This window comes from Rhinolophus sinicus, chromosome 13 (assembly GCF_057876585.1).
Source record: "Rhinolophus sinicus isolate RSI-liver-muscle chromosome 13, RSI-T2T, whole genome shotgun sequence".
Lineage (NCBI taxonomy): Eukaryota > Metazoa > Chordata > Mammalia > Chiroptera > Rhinolophidae > Rhinolophus > Rhinolophus sinicus.
Window position 1 is genome coordinate 31,223,541 of NC_142513.1, and position 24,889 is coordinate 31,248,429.

At 40.3% G+C, this 24,889-nt stretch overlaps 1 protein-coding gene across 2 annotated transcripts in view; it reads left to right on the forward strand.

Annotated features, from left to right (window-relative positions):
- Positions 1 to 4,803: 4,803 nt before the first annotated feature.
- SLX4IP (SLX4 interacting protein) overlaps positions 4,804 to 24,889 on the forward strand; it is a 189,189-nt gene continuing 169,103 nt past the window's right edge. For both annotated transcript variants that reach the window (XM_019734904.3, XM_074317989.2), the window contains exon 1: positions 4,804 to 5,808. The gene's annotated coding sequence lies outside the window, so the exon portion shown is untranslated. The remainder of the gene's footprint in view (positions 5,809 to 24,889) is intronic.

Consider the following 24,889-nt stretch of genomic DNA (forward strand, 5'->3'; position numbering starts at 1 on the left):
TTTACAAATAATATAGTGAAAGCATCACAAGTTTTATAGGGGAGCTTTACTAATAATAACTGGCAGTCCAAAATGTGAACAATAAGTGAGTGATTAGTGACTAACGAGGAAGATGACATTAGCTTATTGGCAAGCTGTGGCTTATCAGAGAGGTTGAAATTTATTCATAGAGTTTTTAGAGTTTATAATGTTTACAGAATTCTATGAGAATCTTTCTGTCCCCTTTCACTGTTTTTACACTTGGCTGCCACTCAGTGCTGGGCTTGGTGGGGAGGAGAGTTGGTATCATGCAGACAGCCAGACAGTTCCTGATTAAATGTGCAGTGGATTGGGCCCACAGCGGTACAGCAGTGACTTTATGTACCCCTGGTCAGCTCTGAGTCCCTAAAGGGCTGATTGCTATCTTCATTATTTTTGAGATTAGTACTTTACTCTCCACCTTTGTTTCTGCAGAAAACTTACCCAGATAACCTATCGGCCAGAGGGAATTGTGGCTACAGGGTGTGAGTCCCTACGTGTAAAAACCTGTCCATCTCAGCTCTCATCTTAATCTTCTTCCTTGCTGTCTCACAGAAAGAACTTGTACTCCTGTTATAAGTCAGTCCCACTTTCTATCATATCTTCAGGATTTTAACTCCACCATCCCTTCTCTTCTACCTCTCATCACTCATAATGGGTCTTTCTCCTCTGCATAGCCTGACCATTTTCCTCTGTTGAAAAGAACCAAAGACAAATTCCTTAAAGCAACAGCCCATTACCAGTCTTCCTTCCAGCTACTACACAATCTGATTCCTTTCAAACAATGCGTCTTTTTCTTGAGTCACTTCCCACTTCCACCTTCAAACCCAAGAAATTTGCTTTCATTTTATTCCATGGAGATGGCTCTGTCCATAAAGATCAACCATCTCTCCCCTTACTTGGTATCTCTAAGCATTCTGAATGTGTTCTTGAAACTTTTTAAGTACTTGAGATTCTAGTCTGTTCCTTTTCAGTCTTCTTTAGTAGCCCCTCAATTTCCATTCACTTATTTACCCTTATCAAAGATCTGTCCTTTGTCCTCCTCATGTTGTCTCCTGGTGGTCTCATTCACATCCAAAGCTTCTACTATAACACATCCACTAATGACTCGCACATTAGACTCACATATCCAACCTAGACTCCAGCTTAGACTCATATCCAACTGCTATTGTTCACCTTTACCTAACTGTGCCTACAAATAGTCTAAACTCATCTCATATGAGTATAAAAGCATCTCTTTTCGTCCTAAACTGCTGTTCCTTCTGTATTTCCTGTTTTGGTTAAAAAAAAAAAAAAGAAAAAGCATTACTATGTTTCCCGAAAAATAAGACCTAGCCGGACAATCAGCTCTAATACACCTTTTGGAGCAAAAATTACTGAAAGACCGGGTCTTATTTTACTGTAAGACCGGGTATTATATTATATTAGACCCGGTCTTACTTTACTATATTTTACTATATTAAGTTTTGCTCCAAAAGAAGCATTAGAGCTGATTGTCTGGCTAGGTCTTATTTTTGGGGAAACAGGGTATCTACCAAGCCATTCAGTTCAGAAATCTGGATACAGTGGACCCTGCCCTTTTCCTGATTCTCAAGTCAATCACACACGTCCTGCCATTTGACATGGCATTTCTTTTATAAAATTTCTCCCCAGAGCCACAGTCCAGACCTTCATTACCTCACATGACCTCCTTGCTTCTAGTCCAGTGGTTCTCAAAGTGCCGTCCCCTTACCAGCAGCAGCAGCATTACCTGGGAACTTAATTAGAAATTCAAATTCTTGGGCTGCCCTTGATCTACTGAATCACTCTCTTGGGTGGGGTTTAGTAACAAATCTGTGTTGTAGCAAATTCTCTAGGTAATTCTGAAGCTAAAGTTTGAGAACCACTATCCTCGTCTACTCACCTATCCTTTCCCGTACTCTTAATACAGCCATGTTGCACACAAACTCCCTTCCCCCCCCATACACACACAAAAAACCCCAATAAATCTGGTCGTGTTTCTGCTTTGTTTGGAAGCCTTTGGTGACATTTTTGACTAGAAGGTAAAGTCTAAACTTCTCAGTACAGTATAAAAAGCCTATCAGGGTCTAGTTCCTGCCTACCAACTTCAGAAGGTAAATACAGCCAATCATTTCAGTACTAATGCATTGTTCTGTAGTGATTAAGGACATGATTTGTGGAATCCTACTGTCTGGGCTTTCAACCTCTACTTTACCACTTTACAACTGGAACTATGATGTTGGATGAGTTACTTAACCACACTCTGCCTCAATTCCATCATCTGTAAAATGAGAATCATGACTTTCCTATCATGAGCTTGTTGTGAAATTACCACAATACCTGGCACTTAGTCTGGACTCAGTGATTGTTAACTATTATTATTTTGATTATTTTGAAAGGAAGCCCACATTCCTGGGCAGTTTCAGCTAGACTAGATGTCAATAAAAATACCCAGACTCTCAAGAGAGAGGTTATGAGGTCTTTGATCAGAGAAAGACCGGGTATTATATTATATTATATTGTATTGTATTGTATTATATAAGACCCGGTCTTATTTTACTATATTTTACTATATTAAGTTTTGCTCCAAAAGAAGCATCAGAGCTGATTGTCTGGATAGGTCATATGTATATGTGTGTGGGTAGATTAAGTCTTTACCAAGTTGACCAGTTTTGCAAAACTCTACTTCTCATCTTCTCCTCTAGCTTCCTATGAATTAGTCTCAATGCATTTTTACTTAACTCCATCTTTAGTTACAGCAGGGAGTCAATGTTTATAAAAATTGGCAACTGCCACCCATAATAGAAGGCAGCAGTGACTTGTTTTGTTTCTTTGCTATACATTCAGTGAATAGCAGAAAGTGGAGAGTCTTGCTTCCTTTGTCCTACAGAGTGGCTCCTTCTTTTGCTTTGGCTGTTCAGATGTTACGTTTCTCTGAGCACCAATCTAAAGTTTTTCTTCTCCCACACCCATTAATCTCTAGCACATCTGTGATGTGCCACCCTGATACCCCTTAAGAATGAAAGACATTTCCCAGATCCTGAGAGTGCTTCCATCACCCTCAGTGGTCAGTCCCCTTCCAAGATTTACTAGGTTGAAGAAAACTGAAGTTATGCCCTTTTCCCAGGGCAATGGACATCCAATCAATGCAGGGGTATACAGGCTTGGGACAACTTTGAAAGGACAACCCAGCACCAGAGTCCCCTTCAGACTGGTGGAGGACTTCCTTGAGACTGCACTGAAGCTCAACTTTTTCTACCCACCCAGCCCCACTACCTTTCTTCCTTGGTAATGATCCAAAAGTCTTCTCTAATAAATGCCCTGCCCTCAAATCTCCTCAGCGCCTGCTTCCTAGGTAACCCAACCCAGGAGAATCTGGAAATATCTTGTTCATTTATCAATGTACTTGTTTATTATTTATTTTCCCATCTCTAAAAGACAAGCTCCATGTAGTCAGGGACCATGCCTGCCTTGGTCACTGCTGTAATTGCTAACTCAGCATAGATGCCAGGGGGTGCCAAAAAATGTATACACATTTTAGGAGATGTTATCTATGCTCAAGCAGTAGTTCGCAGTAACCAGAAGTATCTGGACCCTGATGGGAACCACTTTGAACACCTCTTGTAACTGCACAAGTCAAACGTGACTGGTATTCATCTTTTGGTATTATATTGAGTATTACAATTAATAGTTTTTCGTTTCTTAAAATGTATATACATTTTTTTGGCACTCTCTGTATATATTAGTATTTATATATAGTTAGTATATATAAATTACATTATATATATGTAGCATAGATAAATTGACGATGTTAATCAATGAAACTGCCAGTATTGAGAGCCTCTGAAACAGCAACAGGATTTTGGGCACGGTCCCCTTTAGGAGGAAGATGAAACTGACCTCAGAAGGTCTCCACCTCAAAAGGATTTTAATTCCCACAACCTCAAAAGCGCTGTGAATCCAGCTCCCGCTTTCAGAGTTGGCACTACCATGTTCGCCGTACAGCAGTTTTAACAACCAGTTCCATGGCAGAGGGTGGACCCCACTTCCCAGATAGACACAGGCACACAATGCTGTCCCAGCGAATGACGAGTGACCAACGAGTCACAAGTTCCAGCTGGAAGGTGGCAGCGCAGGTGCAATCGGTGCTGTCACTGGAACACCTTTGCTATCTGCTTCACCGTGTGGCCGTGCAGATGGCAGTGAGAAGGCGCTACACCTGGAACCCTACCCACAATACTGGAACACGCCCTCGCCATAAACATTCCTATCATTGGCAAGTATTTACAGCCTGTAGCTATTATAAAGTTAGGTCTTTAGCTTTCTAAGGAGCCGGCCTCCTCCTTATCCCCGCCCCCAAATATCCTTCAGAGAGGACCTCGGTGACCTTTCTGAGAGGGGGAGGAGGCACACACAAGCCCCTCGTCCCTCTCTTCGGCCGGGTAGGAAGCTGGCTTTTCCACCTGAGGTTCCAGAACTCTCACCTGCGTACCAGCCGCTGCGCCTCCCTAGGCCGCCACCACCAGCAGGCCGTAGAGGCCGCCTGAGCTTCACGCAGCAACCGCCACAGATCCTGACAACCCGCGCCCCGCGCTTGGAGATGGAGCATGCGCAGCTCTGCGATTGGCGTGGATCCGCTCTCCGGGTTTTAGTGACGTTCTCGGCCCTGACAGCAGTGGCAGAGACCGGAAAATATCGGGGCGGAGTTTATTCAGCGTCGATCTCAGCAAATTGTTGAAATTTAAATAACACATCAAATGGATTTATTAGGGCACAGTATCTTCCTTATGGCGTGTGCTTAAGAGGCACTTATTGAATGAATGAAATAGTAGTTAACCGTTCTCCGCGGCTCCCAGGCCTCCCAGATTCGACCAATCACGAAGCGCCGGATTCTGTCGTTCAGCGCCAATTCCTCGCCTTCTTTTACGGCTGCTTTGAAAACCAGGAGAAAAGGAATATTTCACTATTTCTCTGGATCGGGTTGGAAAGCGGGCATGCGCAGTGCGAGCTGTTCGTTTGCTGCTTTTGCCGTCAGTTCTTCGAAAGGGGGTTTTCGGGAAGGTCGCCAAGTCCTGCTGTTTTTAGTTAAACGACAAAACTTTTAGTCTCCGGTATCATTCAAAAGAAGTATTGAGGCAATTATGTTTATGGCTATTTTAAAGTTCATCCGGCATTGTGAAAGCCACCTTTACTTTCAAACTTGTCTATTTTATCATCTTTCCCCATCGAAGATTTGGAAGAATGTTTCAATCCGTGTGCCAGTAGCTTTCCGGTGTGAAGAAGCACTCTGTACCACAGACACGCTGCGTTTTATTTTTCTCTCAATCACCTCTGCTGTCAAGCACTATGGGTAACCCTGATGCATCAACTGCCAATCATATTCACTGCCTTCACAGGCTCCAAACCAGCCTTTGCCGCCAGTTTTGTTTTGATCTCAAAAGCCGCGAGATCACGGACGGAGCCATTTTTCTTTTGGGCGGATCCCTGCGCCATCCAGGACCCTCGACTAATGTTTCGCCGCCATCTTAAGTGCTGGCTGTGGCTTCAGGCCGATAACTAGGCTGACTAGGTCATCTTGGGTGTGGGCTGCGGCAACGTGCCCCGGCGCGTGGGGAGACCCCGGGAAGGTGCGCGTAAGCTCCAAGCACGAGTCTCCAAAGCTTCTGAAGGTTGGCTTGAGAGCCGGCCCTTTTTAGTCTGAGTTTCCACAACCACGTGCTACTTCACGAGTGACCCTGGGCGGTAACCAAACAAATAAAAGCCCGAACCCAAACCCTCCCACCGCCGTAGGTAAGAACATGGAATTCCTGACCACCTAAGATGTTCCTTCACTTAAACTGAACTGTTTGCTCATCCCTCGTATGTTTTTTTTTTTCTTTCTTTGATATATTTGAGCCGTTTCTGAATTCTCACTGTGCTTCTACCTCTCTTCATTGTTTTCAAAGAGCTGAAAAATTGTTAAACATAAAGGCGCGGGAAGTCTAGGTTTTAAAGTTGGAAGTACCGGTTTGGAAATACATTTTAAGGCCAGTGGAGTACAATTAGTGGGTCAGTTATTTGTATCAAACATCCACATATAGAAAGACAGCCCCCTTCCCAGACGTTTTTGTGTTGTAACAAACACAGGTTGTGTTTGTATACGCTTCTCATTCATTCATTTATTCAGTACATTTATTGAGTTCCTAATGTGTACTAGGCCATAAGGATGCGGTAGTAAATTTGAAAAACAAACAAAAAAACACTCTCTCATGGAGTTTACATTCTAACCATCACCTTGATTAGGTTGGGACAAGTAATAAGCAGTACAGGCGTACCTCCGATACAGTGTGGGTTCTGTTCCAGACCACCACAAAAAAGTGAGTCTCTCAATAAAGCCAGCAGTAGTTTTTTTTGCTGGTGGAGACTGATGCCTTCCATTTGTAAAAAAAAAAAAAAAAAAAAAAAATAGAAACAGAAAACAGCAACGCAGCACTTGTGAAGTGTAATAAAACGAGGTATGCCTGTATTCTCTGGTCCTTAGCACTGCTAGACTATAAAGTATTAAAGCATCTGCTTGCTCCTTCCCCCAACCCTCCTCCCCTGCCATTTTTTTTCTCCTGTACTAGGAATAATCATATTGGCACTTATTACTCGGATCTTAGACATAACCATATTTGTAGGCCAGTTGGCCGATTTTAAAACCAATACTCAAATGTGTGGGTCCTGCTCCTCAAAGTGTGGTCTACTGAGCAGCAGCATCACCTGGGAGCTTGTTAGAACCTCCTCAGACCCCATCCCAACTGAATCAGAATCTTCCCTAAGAAGCGCACCTTAAGGTGCAAGGAGCATTCATTCAGGGCACGGACTAAAAATAAAGATGGTCTATTTTCAATCTGTACTTCTTAAACAGTTCACAATATAGTCAGTTTATTCCATGTGTTTAGATGCAGTGCACATATGGCATGTTTTTCTGTGCTTTTAGCCCATCAACTTGATGTCAGGATGCCAATTCATTCTAAAAAGTTGAAGAGAATTTGTCAGTCTGGTATATTATGTAATTTCTCTTACGACAACACCTGTGTGCATATATTTCCTGTGTGCATATTTTTACTTTTAGTTTCTTAAATGTTGAACCCCAAAGTCTGCATGTGTTCAACAGTTCAATATTGATTCTGTAAAACCTTGGGCCATGGTTTAACAAAGCTTTTTGTGGCACCTTGCTTTCTTCTGTATTCCTTTATTGAGAAATCTAAATCTAATTTATCTCAGGGGTTCTCAGTTTTGGGTTGGTGCTCATGAAAATCACCTAGGGGTTTTCCAATCCAACATTAGCAGAGGTTGAAACCTGTGGATGGAATTAAGCCAGCAAGGCATTTGAGAAACAGCAAATGACTTCATTTTACACGTTGTTGTGTGTTAGATTTTTCTTTCCCTAATGGTTTTACTTAAAATAATTAAGAATTTAAAGGCAATGAACTGGACTGGGAATGTGTTGAACCAACTTCCTAGTAACCACTTAACTTGCCATTTATTGTTCTATGTCCTAAGCAAGTGGTCCTGCCTTTCTGTCCTTCCTCCATCTATTCATTGGGAAAAGATGAAGACCCTCTTGTTTTTTAATCTACCCTCATGTGAATATTACAAAATGTAGTGAATACATATATTCTGTGATATGAGGAAGAAAAGTTATTTCATAAGTGCAATATTCATTGTTTCTGATTTTCACATACAGGCATACTTCGTTTTATTGAGCTTCACTTTATTGCACTTCACAGGTGTAGTGTTTTTTTTACAAATGGAAGGCAAGACTTGCCACCAGCAAAAAGATTACAACTTGTTTTATTCCAGTGGTGTCTGGAACTGAACCCGCAGTATCTCCGAGGTATGCCTGTACCAGGCTAGGAAGATATATTTTTTTTAATATGGTCTTTTCCTTTTTAAACAGTTTTATTGAAGTATAATTGTCATACAATAAGCTGCACATATTTGAAGTGTAAGTTTGATGTGTTTTACATGTATACACCAGTGAAACCAGCACCACAATCAAGATAACATATCTTTCACCCCCAAAAGTTTCCTCTTGCCCCTTTGTAATTCCTCTGGCCGCTGTCTTCTGGGCAACCGCTGATCTGCTTTCTGTCACTCTAGATAAGTTGGTATTTCCCAGGATTTTATCTAAATGGAATCTTACCCTAAGAGCTATTTTTTTTTTTTTTTTTTTTTTTTTGAGAGGGTAGTGTCTGGCTTCTTTCAGTCATAATTTAGAGCTATCTTTGTTTTTGCAAATATAAATGGTTCATTCCCTTTCAGTTGTTGAGTAGTATTCCATTGTATGTAGATATTGTTATTTATTTACACAATCACCAGTTGAAGGGCATTGGGTTGTTTTTATTTTCACAGTGTTCATTACACATTGCTTTGTTCACCAGCTAATTTGAATTGGGAAAAAAATGTTTACTTACTTGGTAGCCAAACCTTATATATACAGTGAAACCAGGAGGTGACAGTGATAAAATGTGTTTGTTTCAGGACTTTACCTTTGCCATTGTGCAGTTTATGAGTTAATGTTTTCTGAGTGTAACATGTTATAGCTTTTTTAAAATGCAAAATGTATGCATTGACTTTTTTGGGATTGTATCTCTTGGTGTGTATATACCTAGTCATTTTAAGCTTGATTAAATCCTCAAAGTCTGCTATTGATATATTATGTTATAGAGATTGAGAACACTAAGTCATGTACATTTAGTAACCTACTCATTAGGCAGCAAGGTAGAGATCTATGAAATCAAATCTCAAATGTCATAAAACTCCCTTTGTTACTGTGCAAAAGGGCCGAGTGCTTGCTGCATAAAAGCCAAAACTCAAGAGGCAAGGTTGGTGGAAAGAAAAGCAGGTTTTATTCTAAAATGCCAGCATTAAGGGAAAACAGTGGACTCCCTCACAAGGACTGTCTTCCTTCTCTTAATGGAGCCAAATGGTTTTATAGACACCTAAGGAGGAGCAGAACAAAGGAAGGAGAAGTTGGCCAGGCAACTCCAGGAAAAAGTGCTTCCTAGACGTGGTCTGCCTCTAAATCAGGAGTGAATCCCACACAGATGTAAAAAAACCCCTCTCAAGTTATCAGGCCAGGTGTACACACTGGTCCGAAGTAAACAGAACCATTGGAACTGGTATGCATAGTACAGTAAACAGAGTCATCAAAGTTTGGTGGGAGGGGAGGGAAGCAAAGAAAGGAGAAAAAAACTTTCAAAAAATCCCAAGCCAAACCACTGTCAAATTGAATTACATCAGAGGTTTAAATTTCAAAAACAGAAGATATAGGGTCACCATTACACCTTTTATCCTTAAATGGAGAGTACCACTCATTTTTAGTGTTGATGTAAGTACATTTCCAAAGTCTTTTTGTTTCTATTATAGAAAAGCAGTGCCTCATGTTTATTACAGCATTGACGTTTTGTGCTTGACTACGTAAATCAGAGCTGGTAAATAAAATTGGATATGCCTTGTGTTAGTTGTAGGATAATATATAAAATATTGCAGTTATAACATCTTGGGCATTTAAAAGTTCAATTGTGTCATTATTTTAATTGTTTATTTAGAAATGATTGGGTTTTTGTTTTGCAATTAAAAAATATTTTAAATTTACTGTGGTAAAATTTTTGGTGTACAGCTTCATGAGTTGACCAATGCAGTGATCATGTAACCTCTGTCTCCATCAAGATGCAGTACTGTTTTATCACCACCCCCAATTTCCTTCTGCTATCCCTCGATAGTGACCTCCACCGCTCCACCTTTATCAATCAATGATCCCTTCTCCATCTCTATAGTTTTTGCATTGAAAGGATTGGATTTTAAGACTGCTGCATTAATTATTAGAAGTGTGTTTTCTGTGGGGAAGGTGACTGGAAAACAGTAGTTATCAGAGTGGATACTAAATGGATTGATTATGTGCTGTCTGCTTATGTGGCCTCCATGCTTATAATGATTATGGTTAATAGAGACTGAGCACCCACACTAAGCCAAATATTACCTATCTGATCTTATGTAATCATCACCCTTGAATAGACACTTGTTGTTATTATAGATAAGAAAACCAGAAACTTAGAGGAACTGATTAGCCTGTTGGAGGTCACGTGAAGGGGCAGAATTTGAATACATGTCTGTTTTACTAGAACTTGAAGACTTGACTGCCCCACATGTCTATGCCTATGTCTGTTTCTGACAAAGTGTTAAAGATCAGTGGTTGTCTTCTAGTGAAGCATCCTATACAGCCCTAGTGAAGGTGATTTTCTGTGGGCACGGCAGGAAGAAGAGGCCAAGATCATGGGTCACCTGACTGGGTTAAGGGTATAGAGTGATGCAAAGGTAGCACAGTTTTATGGAGTTAATCATGGTAGAGGATTTCAATATTTGACCAACATTTAAAGAGAAAGAAAAGTCTTAATTTTTTGGTCACTTGGCATTATCCTTCTATTGTTGGTGCTTTCCTATTTATTTTTTTAGTTTTCCTTTTTTTTACAAGCCCGCTTTCGCTTTCAAAATTACCATGTGAATAATAGGAAAAGGTGGTTCTTTTTAACACTGAAGTGCCTTTTCAAACTTTATCTAGGCTGTCACCAGCAAGACCTTTGCTCATTTGTCATTTTTCCTTGTTATTTTGTTACAGTTTGTGATTCCTTCCTTGTTACTTTTTTTTTCTTTTGGTGATAAAATTGGGTGAGGGTACAGGGAATGAAATGATTTCTTATTCTTGAATTATAGTTATTCCTTCAGAAGTTGTAGGCCTTTGTTTTTTTCAGTTTCTGCTCCCATAGCTAATGAAAGTTCTTTAAAGATGATAGGAGGAAGTTTAGTAATTTTCTTGATAAAATTTGAAATGTAGAGATTAGAAACCTGAAGTTAGTTTTTGGTCTTTTTAAGCTGGAGTGGTTGCTTTGGCTTGTGACACAGGCCAGCAAAACGCTAAAAGGAAGACAAATGTGAATTTTAGAGTGCCTTGGATTTTCCCACAGAATAATCTAGAAGGTCGCTGACTTTCTTTATTAGAGTTTATCTCTGCTTTGTATTTAAATGACAGGACAATCATGTGATATTGTTTAATCTACTTCCATTCCTTCCCAAAATTAATTTTCTTAAGGATCTTAGGATCTTTCATATGCACACATTTTTGGTGGGGTCATACGCTATCAAAGTCCTGTCCTTGTGAAAGAACGCCTGTTTTCAGGCCAGAGAACGTGGGCTCAGGAATGAACAGAGTATGAGATGGTATTTGTAAGATTTATAATATATTTTAACTTTGTCAGCATGCGTATGTAAATTATATGCTTTCAGATTTGGAAATTAACCTTTTTGGAGATTGTCCTCAACTTTTTTTAAAACAGGCAATAAAATAAAAATTCCACTGACTTTAGACTTGAATTGGAAGCTCTGATAGCAAGGCTTTGTGACGTTTAACCTCCTCAACTTTTTAAAAACAGGCAGTAAAATAAAAATTCCACTGACTTTAGACTTGAATTGGAAGCACTGATAGCAAGGCTTTGTAACATGTAACCCCAGGCACTAAGCATGTTGCTTGCTCACTCCTGAAAGCAACTTTAAGGGCCTAGCAAAGTAAAATTTTAAGATGCATATAGCTTTTTGTGTGTGTGCACATTTGCTTTTTAATGATCAGTAAAACAAGGCTAGAAAAACCTCAGGATGTTCCCAGGTTTAAAACTTAGCTAATGCAGAGGCTGGTAATACCTTTTCCATTCAAATGAATGTTAGAATGTCAGTATTTTAAAGACAAAAGAAATTATGTACTGAAAAACTCACATTTATGGACTAAACTTAAACCATAGCTCTGATCTGTTGCCCATTATTTTCAATACAAAACACTTTGATCTTCTGTTTACATGTTTGTGTGCATTACAACTCTCTCAACTTTGGCTGCGTGATACATGTAACTTAAGAATTATTCGTGTTTTGAAATAGATCAAATGCTTTGACCTTTTAAGAAGGCCTCATGTGGAATTTGGGATTTGGGCACAGTAAAGATGCATTAGATAAATAGGTATAAATCTAAAAAATAATAATTTAACACAGTCTGTAGCTGCTGATTTAGTAACATCAACAGACTCAAGTCAACAAACTTTTGATGCATCTGTGCCATACATCAGGTATCAAAGGGGACAGGACTGGACCTCAGGAAGCTTATAGTCAGGAAGAGGAGAGAGACTGAGGACCAGACTTATGTGTAATTTGGTAAACTAAGTAAGAGTAGAGGTGGTGTAAGGTACAGATGTGGCCTAGAGAAGGGAGCCGTTCATTCTGGAGATTCATAGAGAGGTCCAAGGAGCAGGTGGCATCTGAGTTCGGTTTCAGAGGATAACTTGCCTTAGGAGAGAGGATGTCTACAGTGTAGCATGCCTGGGCAAAGGTGGGGAGAGCTGGAGTGCCATGTTCAAGGGTATGTGTCAGAGTTGGCTATGTGGGGACATTGAAGCTGAGATGGAGGTGTGGGCAGGAGCTGGCAGCGCCTGTGATGCTGGGGGAGACCCCAGCGAGTTATTAGTAGGGGACTCCTGCTCAGGTACCTCTAGTGATGGTTTTGGGGAATGTAGAAGTGGAAGGATGGAGATAAGAGGTGCTGGAAAAGGATATGGTTGTGGGGGACCTTTGGGATAACCAGCCCTTTGGAATGTGGGACCTCTTAATATTACCAGATAATGATTTTTCTTTCCTGTGAGACTGTCTGATGAAAGCTGTGTGCTTACAGTAAGAGAAGAGAGCGCAGCGTGTGCCTCCCCAGATTCTCTAGTAAATGGTCTTTCTGTATTTAGACTGCATTCTTCTCAGCTTATATAAGAGAATGGTGAGGGACGCGTCCCACACCTCCCCAAAGGAGATAGAAGACTCATGATTGGATGTTGTACAGTGGTTGCTAAGGCATAAATAATAGGAGAGATCAGGAAATGCTCCCAACTCTATCCCCCACCACCTTCCAGAGGCTTGGCTGAGAGACAGGTACCTTCTTCTGGGCACTGCCTTTGCCTGTTTTTCTGTTAGATTGTTTTATTTTAGATACTCATCCTTTGCTGGTTAAATATTGTTTACATATGTTCTCCCATTTTGTGACCCTCCCCCCATTTCTTTATGTGTATTGTTTGATGAACAGAAGGATTTTTTTGAATAATTTTTAATTAGTTTCAGGTGTGCAAAACAACATAATGATTACACATTTACACCCCTCCCAAAGTAATAACCCCACCAAGTCTACTACCCATCCGATATTGTATATAGCTATTACAGTACCATTGACTATATTCCCTATGCTGTCTTTACGTGCTGTGACTATATGAGGTGTGGTCAAAAACTACAGTGAGTGTTTAACATTTATTACAGTAAAAGACACATTGCCATTAATCTCCCTGAAAATACTCCCACTCTCTTTGAACACACTTATGCCATCATTCTTGCCACTTTCTGAAGCAGTTCTGGAAGTCCTCTTTCCTTAGTGTCTTTAGTTGCACTGTCATGGCTGCTTCGATGTCCTGAATCGATTCAAAATGTTTTTCTTTCGTGGTCATTTTGACTTTGGGGAAGAGCCGGAAGTCACACGGTGCCAGGTCCGGTGAATAAGGTAGATGAGGACACACTGTAATGTTTTTATTTGACAAAAATTGCCGTATACCAGAAGTGTTGTGTTACACGGAGCGTTGTCATGATGGAGGATGATTTATGACACACTTTAAAACACACCTTCTCTCAACCGTAGCTCACACCCAACTGACTGCACTGAATAAGTTGAAATGTGTCTCACACGGTTACTAAGGTTTGATGTGCTGCTTCCCGTATTGAAGATCTCTGCCTTTCTATTGGATGGCACTCCACAGAAGCATTCACTGTATTTTGTGATCACAATGGAAAGTCTCCATGTCACATATTGCTTCTGGTACAGCAATTAGTGTCAAAAACATTACGGTGTGTCCTCCTCCACCTTATTCACCAGATCTGGCACCGAGCAACTTCTGCTCTTCCACTAAGTCAAAAAGATTCATTCAGGGTTCTGGGCAGCCACGACAGAGCCAAGACACTCACGAAAGAGAACTTCCAGAACTGCTTCAGAAAGTGGCAAGAATGATGGGATAAGTGTGTTTGATGCGAGGGAGAGTATTTTGAGGGGATTAATGGCAATGTGTCTTTTACTGTAGTAATTTTTTAATTTGAACATTCACCGTATGTTTGATCACACTTCGTATGTATATACAGAGGGTACCAAAAAAATGTATACACTTTTTAAGAAAGGAGAAAAATGTATTAAAATTGTAATACAGTGAATGATGCTAGCATTCGTTTGATTAGCGCCATCTTTTGAGTGAATGTCATACCGTGTTTCTCCGAAAATAAGACCTAGGCAGACCATCATCTCTAATGTGTCTTTTGGAGCAAAAATTAATATAACACCCGGTCTTATTTTAATATAAGACTGGGTATAATCTAATAAATATAATATAATATAATAATAATATAATATAATACAATATAATACCGGGTCTTATATTAAGATGGTCCAGCTAGGTCTTATCTTGGGGGAAACACGGTACTACACATTGCTACTGTAATTCAGTTCAACTTAGAAAAGTAATACATGAATAACATCTCTTAAAATGTGTATATTTTTTTGGCACTCCCGGTGTGTGTATGTATATATATATCTGTGTGTGTGTGTATATGCGTATATGTAAAATTGTAGTTGACATTCAATATTATTTTATATTAGTTTCAGGTGTACAACTCAGTGGTTAGGCATTTATATAATCTATGACATGATCCCTCCGACATGTCTAGTACCCATCTGACATCTTACATAGACTTTACAACATTATTGATTGTATTCCCTATATTGTATTTCACTTCCTCATGACTATTTTATAACTACCAATTGTGCTTTCTCATCCCTTCATCTTCTCCTCATCCCTCAAACCCCCTCCCATCTAGCAACCATCAGTTTTTCCTCTGTATCTGAGTCTACTTCTGAGTTTACTCGTTTATTCTGTTCTTTAGATTTCTCATGTAAGTGAGATCATATGGTATTTGTCTTTCTTAGTCCTACTTATTTCACTTAACATAATATTTTCTAGGTCCATCCATGTCGTTGCAAATGGTAAGAGTTCATTCTTTTTTATGGCAGACTAATACTCCATTGTATAAATGTACCACAATATCTTTATCTAATCATCTATTGGTGGGCATTTCGGTTGTTTCCATATCTTGGCTATTGTGAATAACGCTACAGTAAATGTAGGGGTTCATATATTTTTTCAAATTTGTGTTTTGGTTTTCTTTGGATAAATACCCAGGAGTGGAATTGCTGGGTCAATGAACAGAAGTTTTAATTTTCTAAGCTTTTCATTTTGATATAATTATAGAATCACAGAAGTTGGCAAAAAAAAAAAAAAAAAATCCTGTGTACCCTTCACTCAGTTCCCCCACTAGTAACATCTTGCATAACTATAGTGCACATATTAAAACCGGAAAATTGACATTAGCACAATCCACAGAGCTTACTAGATTTAACCAGTTTTACATGCATTCATTTAGTTACATGAAGTTTTACCTCATGTGTCTATTAGTGTAACCAACACCATAAGCAACGTATAGAACTTCCATCGTGCTACAGGCTCCCTCCTGCTACTTCTTCATAACCACGTATACCTCCCCCATCCCTAACCCCTGGCAACCACTAATCTGTTCTTCACCTTTATAATTTTGTATTTCAAGAATGTTATATAAATGAAATCATATATAACCTTTTCAGTTTGTCTTTTTCTCAGTATAATTTTCTTGAGCTGCTTTCAAGTTGTTGCATGTACGATTTTTGTTTTTTTATTGCTGAGTAACATCCCATGGTGTACGTGTAGATGTACACAGTCTGTTTAACCCTTCACCCATGGAAGGACGTCTGGGTTGTTTCCAGTTTGGGGCTGTTATGAATAAAGTTGTTATGAACATTTGTATATAAATTTTTATGTGAGCCTAGGTTTTCATTTCTCAGGGATAAATTCCTATGAATGAAATTTTCAAGTCATATGGTAAGTGCGTGTTTAGTTTTATAAGACTCTGCCCATCTCTTCCAGACTGGTTGTACCACTTTTAGTCTTAACAACAGTGTATGAGAGATCCATTTTCTCTGCATCTTTACCAACGTTTGATGTTTTCACTAGTTTTTATTTGCCATTCTGGTCATCTGTATGTCTTCTTTGGTAGTCATATCTTTGCCCATTTTCTGACTGGCTTGTTTGTATATTTACTGTTGAATTTTGAGAGTTCTTTATATGTTCTAGTTTGTGTATTCTTTGTTGAATATGGGGATGGCATGTGTTTTCTTGCAATCTGTAGTTTTAATTTTAATATAGCCAAATCTACCATTTTTTTTTTCTTTGTGGTTTGAACTTTTTGTGTCTAGTTAAAAAAACCGCTTCCTTACTCTGAGTTCATAAAAATATTTTTTAAAGGTTCTAATTTTCCACATTTGAATTTTAGCCAATCTGTAATTTAATTTTGTCTGTTGTGTAAAATAGCAGTCCAATTTTATTTTTTTCCAAATGGATACGCAGTTGTTGGACCACAATTTATTGAATGAAATAGTCTCTTCATTTCCCACCGATCTGCACTGCTCCTTCTGTCATTCATTTCCATAAATGTGTGGGTTTGTTTCTGGTCTGTGTAGTCTGTCCCTTCAGCCTGTTTGTTTACCCCTCTGCCAGTACATTATTTTGTTTACTATAGCATTGTAGTCGTTTTCTTAGGTCTGAGAAGACAAACCTCCTCCTCTGTTTTTCTTTTCTAAGTACCTTAGTCCTCTTCGCTCTTCCTCAAGTTCTCTGTACAAGGTTGTGGTTGGAGTTGCATTAAGTTCAAAGATCAATTTGAGGAGGTCTTATACACATAAAATTTATTCCTAGTATTTTTCATTTGTGGGATGCTAGTTAAATGGTATTTTAATAAGTCTACATTTTTTAACTGCTGTTTCAAAGAAATTGCTTGTAGGGTTCATCGTTAAGCATGTTTACTACATTTTTTATAAATGCTTTGTTCAGATTAGGAAATTTCTCAGATTTCTAATGTTTTTCTTTTTTCTTTTTTTCTGCCTTTGTTAAAATGATGATGTGCCTTCTTCCACTTCAGTTTTTTAAAGTGGTGGATTTTTTGAGTGTGAAACCAACCTTGCACTCTTCAGATGAGCCTCACTTGGTTCTGATATATTTTCATATGTTGCTAGATTCAAATTGCTTCTATTTGTTTAGGATTCTTGCCTCTATGTTCATCTATAGAATTGGCTGTGATTTTTCCTTTCTTATACTGCCCTTGTCGGGTTTTGCTATCACGGCTTCATAAAATGATTGGGGGGGGGGTCTCCTTTTACTCTCTTCTCTGAACAATTTGTATACTGGCATTATTTGTTCCTTGAACTGCTGTTGGATTTTGAGTCAGAGAGGTTTAGAGATGGAGGAGACCTTACAGGCCAACTTAAGGATTGTTCTAGTGAGGCAGAGGATCAAATGCTGAGGCCCAAATCCAGAGGGCGCTTTCTATGGTACCATGACTCAAGTGCTTTCATCATTACAGAAACCCTAATCCTGAAGAAAGCTACCAGCCATTTTATTTTCTAAGATAGAGGGCTCAAGCCTCCACTCTGAACTCGATGCTAATCCATGTAAGAGAAACTTAGAAAGCATCCGATTAACCTGACATACTTGGTCCCTTAGGTTTATGGGCCCATCTGATTAAGCTGAAGACCCGAGAGGGGAAAGGGAACCACAGGAGATAACACCGTTGACAGCAACCTCACAGGCTGCACTGTGGAATCGCTCTGTGTAGGAACCAGAAGCTCAGAGGGTGGTTAATATGTGTATTGCCCAGTGTGATGATTGATGATCTTTTTCATCTAGAATATCAAAAAAATAATCAGTTACGGTATTTTTATGAAAGTCAGTAAATAGTCAATACATTTTTGGAAAATTTTCGTAAAAACAAATAAATGGTTATACGCATAAATGACTCAGCTCCTATGTCTGAGGCATCTCTTCATCGAACAGATATTTGTAGAACACCCTGTACTGTTCAGCAGTGCTCTGAGAGCTGTTCACCTTTGAGAACCTACTCCTTCCTTGATGAGTAAGTGTGATTTTACTGTATTTGGGGCTTAGCAAATTGGTTCTGTTCATTGTTCATTTCAGATTTCAGTTCACTATTTAGTTCATTTCTAGCAGCTGCGCCTAATGCTATGCTGTGATAAAGGAAATAGCCTTCTTTATTTAAAATGACTTTGTCAAACGTGCAGACTCAAGGTCTATGCACTGGGTGTCCCGATGTGTTACAGACTTCATCGTGGTCCACTTCATGTTTTGTTTATGAAGCAGTGTGCCGTGTCATAGAGCATAATGGTCAATTAATTCAAACCCATTTTCCTCAGCTGCACAGTTCCTTTCTTCTTTTCTCTCTCTCTCTCTCTCTCTCTTGCTCTCCCTTTGATTAGCAGGAGAGAACCACTACTTATGTAGCTTTACTCGAAGTCATACTCTGTGTTGGGAACTTGTGCCTTAGCAGAGGGCTGAAGGACGAAGGTGTGGCAACAGAGCCAGGAGTGCAGTTTCCAGGCTCTCGGCCTCACGTGGAAAGGTGCTGGCTCCGGTAGTAAATGGCCATCAACTGTGATTGGATGGCCATCAGCTGTGGCTAGTTGGCCGTCAGCTATAACCAGTGAGCCATTGGCCTCGAATATAACTGCTGTGGCTACACTAGCAGCAAATGGGGGCTAGCAAGAAGATGGTGGCTGGTAAGCACAGATTGTTGTTAGGACAGCGGGTTACAGGCAGTGTGGCTCCTGCTTCCTGTGTCTCCTCCAATCCAGCCACCAGCGAGACTATAGTGGTATGACTCCCCTATCTGTGGCTCCGTGGGTGTTCCTTTGTGGCCTCACCATGTTCTGCATTCTTATGTGGGGAGGGGAGCTGAGACCCCGCCTGATGACACCCTGTCGTGTGGGAGACCCTGCTCGCTGCGCCATTTGTCGTGCGCGGAGGCCTGCTCGCCGCACCATCTTTCAGGCAGGGTGGCCTGCGGGGTCTCAGTGGAGGCTGGGTTCACCGGACGTGCGACCTGCCGTCCGCCTTTCTGCCAACCGACTGACGGACGACTCTCCTCCACTCTCTCGACTCTGTTCCTCTCCTCACTTCCCCTCTCTTCGGCTCTCCTCTTCCGCTCTCCTCAGCTCTGCTGGGCTCCTCGGCAGTCCTCGGCTCTCCTCCGTAGCCGCAGCAGTTATACCGGTGGCCAATCGGCTAACCGGCCACAGCTGACAGCCAATCAGCCACAGCCGAGCCAGCACCCCTCCACGTGAGGCCGAGAGCCTGTAAACTACTCTCTGGGGCTCTGTCCCCACACACCCCGTGTGACTCCCTGCATGACATGGCGCAGTGAGCAGGGTCTCCCACATGACACCCCGCATGACAGAAGGGCACACCTGTTTTGACGGCCCAGTTAGCAATTGACGTTGGCAGTTCTGTAGGTGACAGATTGTCGTGCGGGGAGGCCTGCGGGGTCTCTGCTCCTGCTCCCCACACAAGAACGCAGGATATGGTGAGGCCAAACAGGAACACCCACGGAGCCATAGATAGGGGAGTCATACCACTATAGTCTTGCTGGCGGCTGGGTTGGAGACACAGGAAGCAAATATCCGCCAGCACCCCAACAAGAGGTCTTCCTGCACCAGTCTCGCTTGTTAGCTGCAATCCGCCGCTTGCTAGCTCAGCCACCATCTTCTTGCTAGCCCCCATTTTTTGCTAGTGTAGCCACGGCAGTTATATTAGTGGTCAATGTCTCACTGGTTACAGCTGACGGCCAACTAGCCACAGCTGATGGCCATCCAATCACAGTTAATGGTCATTTACTACCTGAGCCAGCACCTTTCCACGTGAAGCCGAGAGCCTGGAAACTGCACTCCTGGCTCTGTCCCCACCACCGGTCTTATATAAGACCGGGTCTTATGTTAATTTTTGCTCCAAAAGACGCATTAGAGCTGATTGTCCGGCTAGGTCTTATTTTCGGGGAAACATGGTCCAAACAGGCTGTAACCAGTGAGGCATTGGCCACTAATAATAACTGCTGTGGCTACGCTAGCAGAAAATGGGGGCTAGCAAGAAGATGGTGGCTGAGCTGGCAAGAGCAGATTGCAGAGAGGTGGATGCCGCCAGCGAGAATATAGTGGTATGACTCCCCATCTGTGGCTCCGTGGGTGTTCTTTTTTGGCCTCACCATATCCTGTGTTCTTATGTGGGGAGCGGGAGCTGAGACCCCGCCTGGCACCCTGCACGACAGGGTCATAATCTACCCAACAGCAGATATGTTCTGAAAGCCTTGCCACAGCCTTCCACGTTGTCTACCTGCCTTCAGGAGAGGAAGGACATATGGGAAAACGAGTGCATAATTAAAAAATAATTAGATCGCACATGCTTCAGCTTTGGTTGAAAACACTTGCTGACAAAATTCCCTCCTCCTCTTCTGTTCAGCTGAATGAACCACTTGAGTCTCCTCTAAGTACCCCAATAAGGGACTCCCTAAATTCTTAGCAGAAATTATTGAAGCCCAATTTAATATACATAAGGGGGCTGATTTTATGTTTACCAGGCTCAAATAATATAATGTTAAGGATCTGTCTAAAGTTTTTGGACAACTTTTATAAATTGTTTTCAAGTACATCTTCCTGACTTCCAGGAACTTATTTTTTCCATTGACACCTGTGTCTAATAAAAGGTCTTGCTATGATGAACATAGCTAAATTTTTTCTAAATCATATGCATTACATTATTCAGAGAATAGAAATGAATACTTAAAATGATTTAGAGTTTAGATAAAGATATTTTTGTCCATTTAAAAAATTAGAATCAAATGTTACCAGATTTTTAAAAAAATCACTATTAACTAGGTAATAGTGATTGTTACCATTCATCGAGGGCCTAGTGTTTATAAATGATTATTTTGGGGGTTTTCACATTTACTTACTCCTTTCAGTGATTTTGAGTTGAGTATTACTGTCTCTGTTCTATAAATAAATAATCTGGGACACAGAAATAAGTCATTTTTTCATAATAAAACCTAATATTCTCAAACTAAGCTGTCCATTATAGTAGCCACTGCCCACAAACGTCTGTTGAGCACTTGACATGTGTCCATTACTAATTGAGATGTGCTTGAAGTACAAAATGCCCACCTAATTTCAAAGACAGCTAAACCACCAAGAGTGTAAATATTTTTCTCCTGATTACATGCTAAAATGATAATGTGTTGGATTTATTGGATTAAATAAAATATTAAAATTTCACCTGTTTATTCTTTATTAAATGCAGCTACTATAAAATTTAAAATGACATCTGTAGCTTGCATTGTATTTCTATTGGACAGTGTTGCTCTAATAGTGTCTGTGCACATGATTTAAACAGGCAGATAGTTACATGCGCAAGGCTTGTGAATTATGGCATTCTTCTCACCCCATTCTTTCCTCCATATCAGCTCTCTTTAACTTGCTATTCAAGTTGGAGCAGAGTTTAGCACTGAAGAATTGGTTCCATATCACTAAATTACTTGCTGTGTTTCTGCTTTATTATTACTGCGTGGTGGTAATTGTTTGTTTGTTTTTTAATTGGTTTTAGGCTTTGCTTCTGAAACATTCCTTTAACATTACAGGGAGCTTTTGCTTGATTTAACTCCTGTGCCCCTACCACATACACACACACACACACATTTCCCATCCTTGTAATACTGTTGTAAATATAATATGAAAATAAGACCTAGCTGGACAGTCAGCTCCAAAGCATTGTTTGGAGCAAAAATTTAAGACCCAGTATTATATTTATTATATTTGTTATCTTTATTATATATTATATTACAATACATTATTATAAGACCCGGTCTTATTTTACTATATTTTACTTGTTTTACTATAAGACCGGGTCTTATATTAATTTTTGCTCCAAAAGACACATTAGAGCTGATTTTCCAGTTAGGTCTTATTTTCGGGGAAACACGATATAGTATTGTTTAGGTCAAGGTCCAGTGTTATGATTAAATGCTAATTGTAACTGAGCTGTATATGAAGTACTCTTTACTTTTTATTTTCTGCAGTTTTAGTTTGTCCTGGACTCAATAATTGCCTTGTTACTATTAAGTTGCTTAGCTTTTCATGCACTTGTCATAATTCAATCTCATATTCTTTACCAGATGTCTACAATTCACCTGCGTGCATGTAGACACTTCTGAAGATGCATCTCCTGGGTCCTTGCAACCTGCTCTGGCCTGCATTGGTGTTTTCCTCCTGGTCAAGCCCATGGTCTCATGCAGGGATCTGCTGTCACCGGATCCTGGGATTTCCTCTGTCTTTCGCCCGTCTGGGCCTTCTTGTTTCCTGTATCTGCCTCTCATTTAATTTTCTCATTTTGGTGAAGCACATCTTCAGTAGCTTCCTGAGAAAGGGTGCCTGAGTCTTAAATTTTGTAAGACCTTGTATGTCTAAAATGTTTTCCTCCCTCATGTTTAAATGCAGTTGGAGGTTGGAAACAATTTGTTTTAGAAATTTGAAGATATTTCTTCCGTCCGTTTTAGTCTCCAGAGTAGCTTTGGGTAGTTTGGAGCCAAATACTCTTTTACCACCACCTCCCTCTACTATACCCCCCACACACACTTTTTTAAGATTCTTTTTGTCATCAATGCCTGAAATTTTATTGGGATATATGCCCCAATATGGGTCTGTTTCTATATTAATTTTCATGTCTTGGTCCTCTAATACTGGTTCTTTAATTTTTAATTTATTCTCTATTTTTTCATCTTTTTTATTTTTGCTAAAGTTTCTGAATGACTTACTGAACTTGATCTGCCAGACCTTCTATTAAGTTTTTGTATTTCTGCTATCATAGTTTTAATTTGTTGTTTTTCAAAAGTTCCTTTTTTATTTATTGCTTTATGGATGTAATATCTTTTCTCTCTCTGATAATAATGATAGTTTCTTTAAGAAGTATTTCCTTTCTCCTGCATAGGCCTGGTTTCAACCAAGTAGTTTTTTTCTGTTTGTTTTGCTTTCTTTCATGATAGAGTCTTTCCGTAGGTGGCAGGTAATTCCTACTTATTTACTTGTATTTGGCAGTGGGACATTAAAAAGATGGAAGTTAGGGGCAGACTAGTGGCTCAGTTGGTTAGAGCGTGAGCTCTGGGCAACGGGGCTGCCGGTTCGATTCCCACATGGGCCAGCGAGCTGCGCCCTCTGCAACTAGAATGAAGTCAATGAGCTGCCGCTGAGCTCCCGGATGGCCAGATGGCTCAGTTGGTTGGAGCGCGCGCTCTCAACCACGAATTTGCCGGTTCACTTCTTGCAAGGGATGGTGGGCTGCGCCCCCTACAACTAACAACAGCGACTGGACCTGGAGCTGAGTTGTGCCCTCCACAACCAAGATTGAAAGGACAACAACTTGACTTGGATGGAGTTGATGAGTCCTGGGAAAAACACACCACTGTCCTCCAATAAAAAGTCCTAGAAATACACATTGTTCCCCAATAAAGTCCTGTTCCCCTTCCTCAATAAAATCTTTTAAAAAAGAAAAGATGGCTGTTTCCTTGGGGAACCCCTGATGTCAGTATTTTTAAACCTTGCCTTTTAGGTTAGTCCAGTTCCCCAAATGGGAAGGTTTCAGTCTCCTATTTGAAGAGGCAAGACTAGTGAAGGTTCTCCAGAGAAACAGAACCAATAGAGTGTATACACACACACACACACACACACACACGTCCATACATCTATCCATAATTGTCTGACCTTTCGTATATGTGCGTGTGTGTGTGTGTGTGTGTGTGTATGTATATATTTAGTATAGGAATTGGCTCATGTGATTATGGAAGCTGAGAAGTCTCATCTGCTGTTTGGGAGAACCAGGAAAGCCAGTGTGTAATTCAGTCTGAGTCCAAAGGCCCAAGAACGAGGAGTGCCAATGTCTGAGCGCAGGGTTAAGATGGATCTCCCAGCTCAGACAGATCAACAATTCATCCTTCCTTCACCTTTTTCTGTTGGGCCCTCAGTGGATTAAATGATGCCCACCCACATTGGGGAGGGCACCTGCTTTACTCAGTTTACTAATTCAAATGCTGATCTCTTTCTTTAAACATCCTGACAGACACAGCCAGAAATAATGTTTTACTAGTTATCTGGCCATTCCTTAGCCCAGACAAGTTGATACATAAAATCAACCATCACAAAGGGCATGCAGGCTGGAGAAGGTATCAGTCAGTTTGTAAATATTCCCTTAATTTCTCTTTTTTCAGTAGGGTAAGGGTACACTGCACCTTATGCTGTGCCTGGTGTTTTCCAGATCAGAGATCCTCTAGCTTAATCTTCTCCAGAAAATAATTCTCCAGGCTTCTGTAGTGTAGGGTGCCAGTGGGCAGTTGCCTGGCTGAGCACAGCAGAGGGGAATAGAAGTGCTTGATTCCTTTTTATTGCCAAATAATGTTCCACTGTGTGTATACTTGTAAAAATTTTGTTTACCCATTCATCAGTGGGTGGACATTTGGATTGTTTCTGCTTTTTGGCTGTTATGAATAATGCTCCTATGAACATTACTATTTAAGTTTTTGTGTGGGTATGTTTTTATTTTTCTTCAGTACATACCTAAGAATGAAAATGCTGGATCATATGGCAGCTTGATGTTTATCTTTTTGAAGAACTGCCATACTGTTTTTCTAAAGTGGCTATAACATTTTACATTCCCACCGGCCATGTATGAGAGATCGAATTTATCTTTGTCAGCACTTGTTATTGTTTGTCTTTTTTATTTTAGCCATCATAGTAGGTATAAAGTGGTATATGATT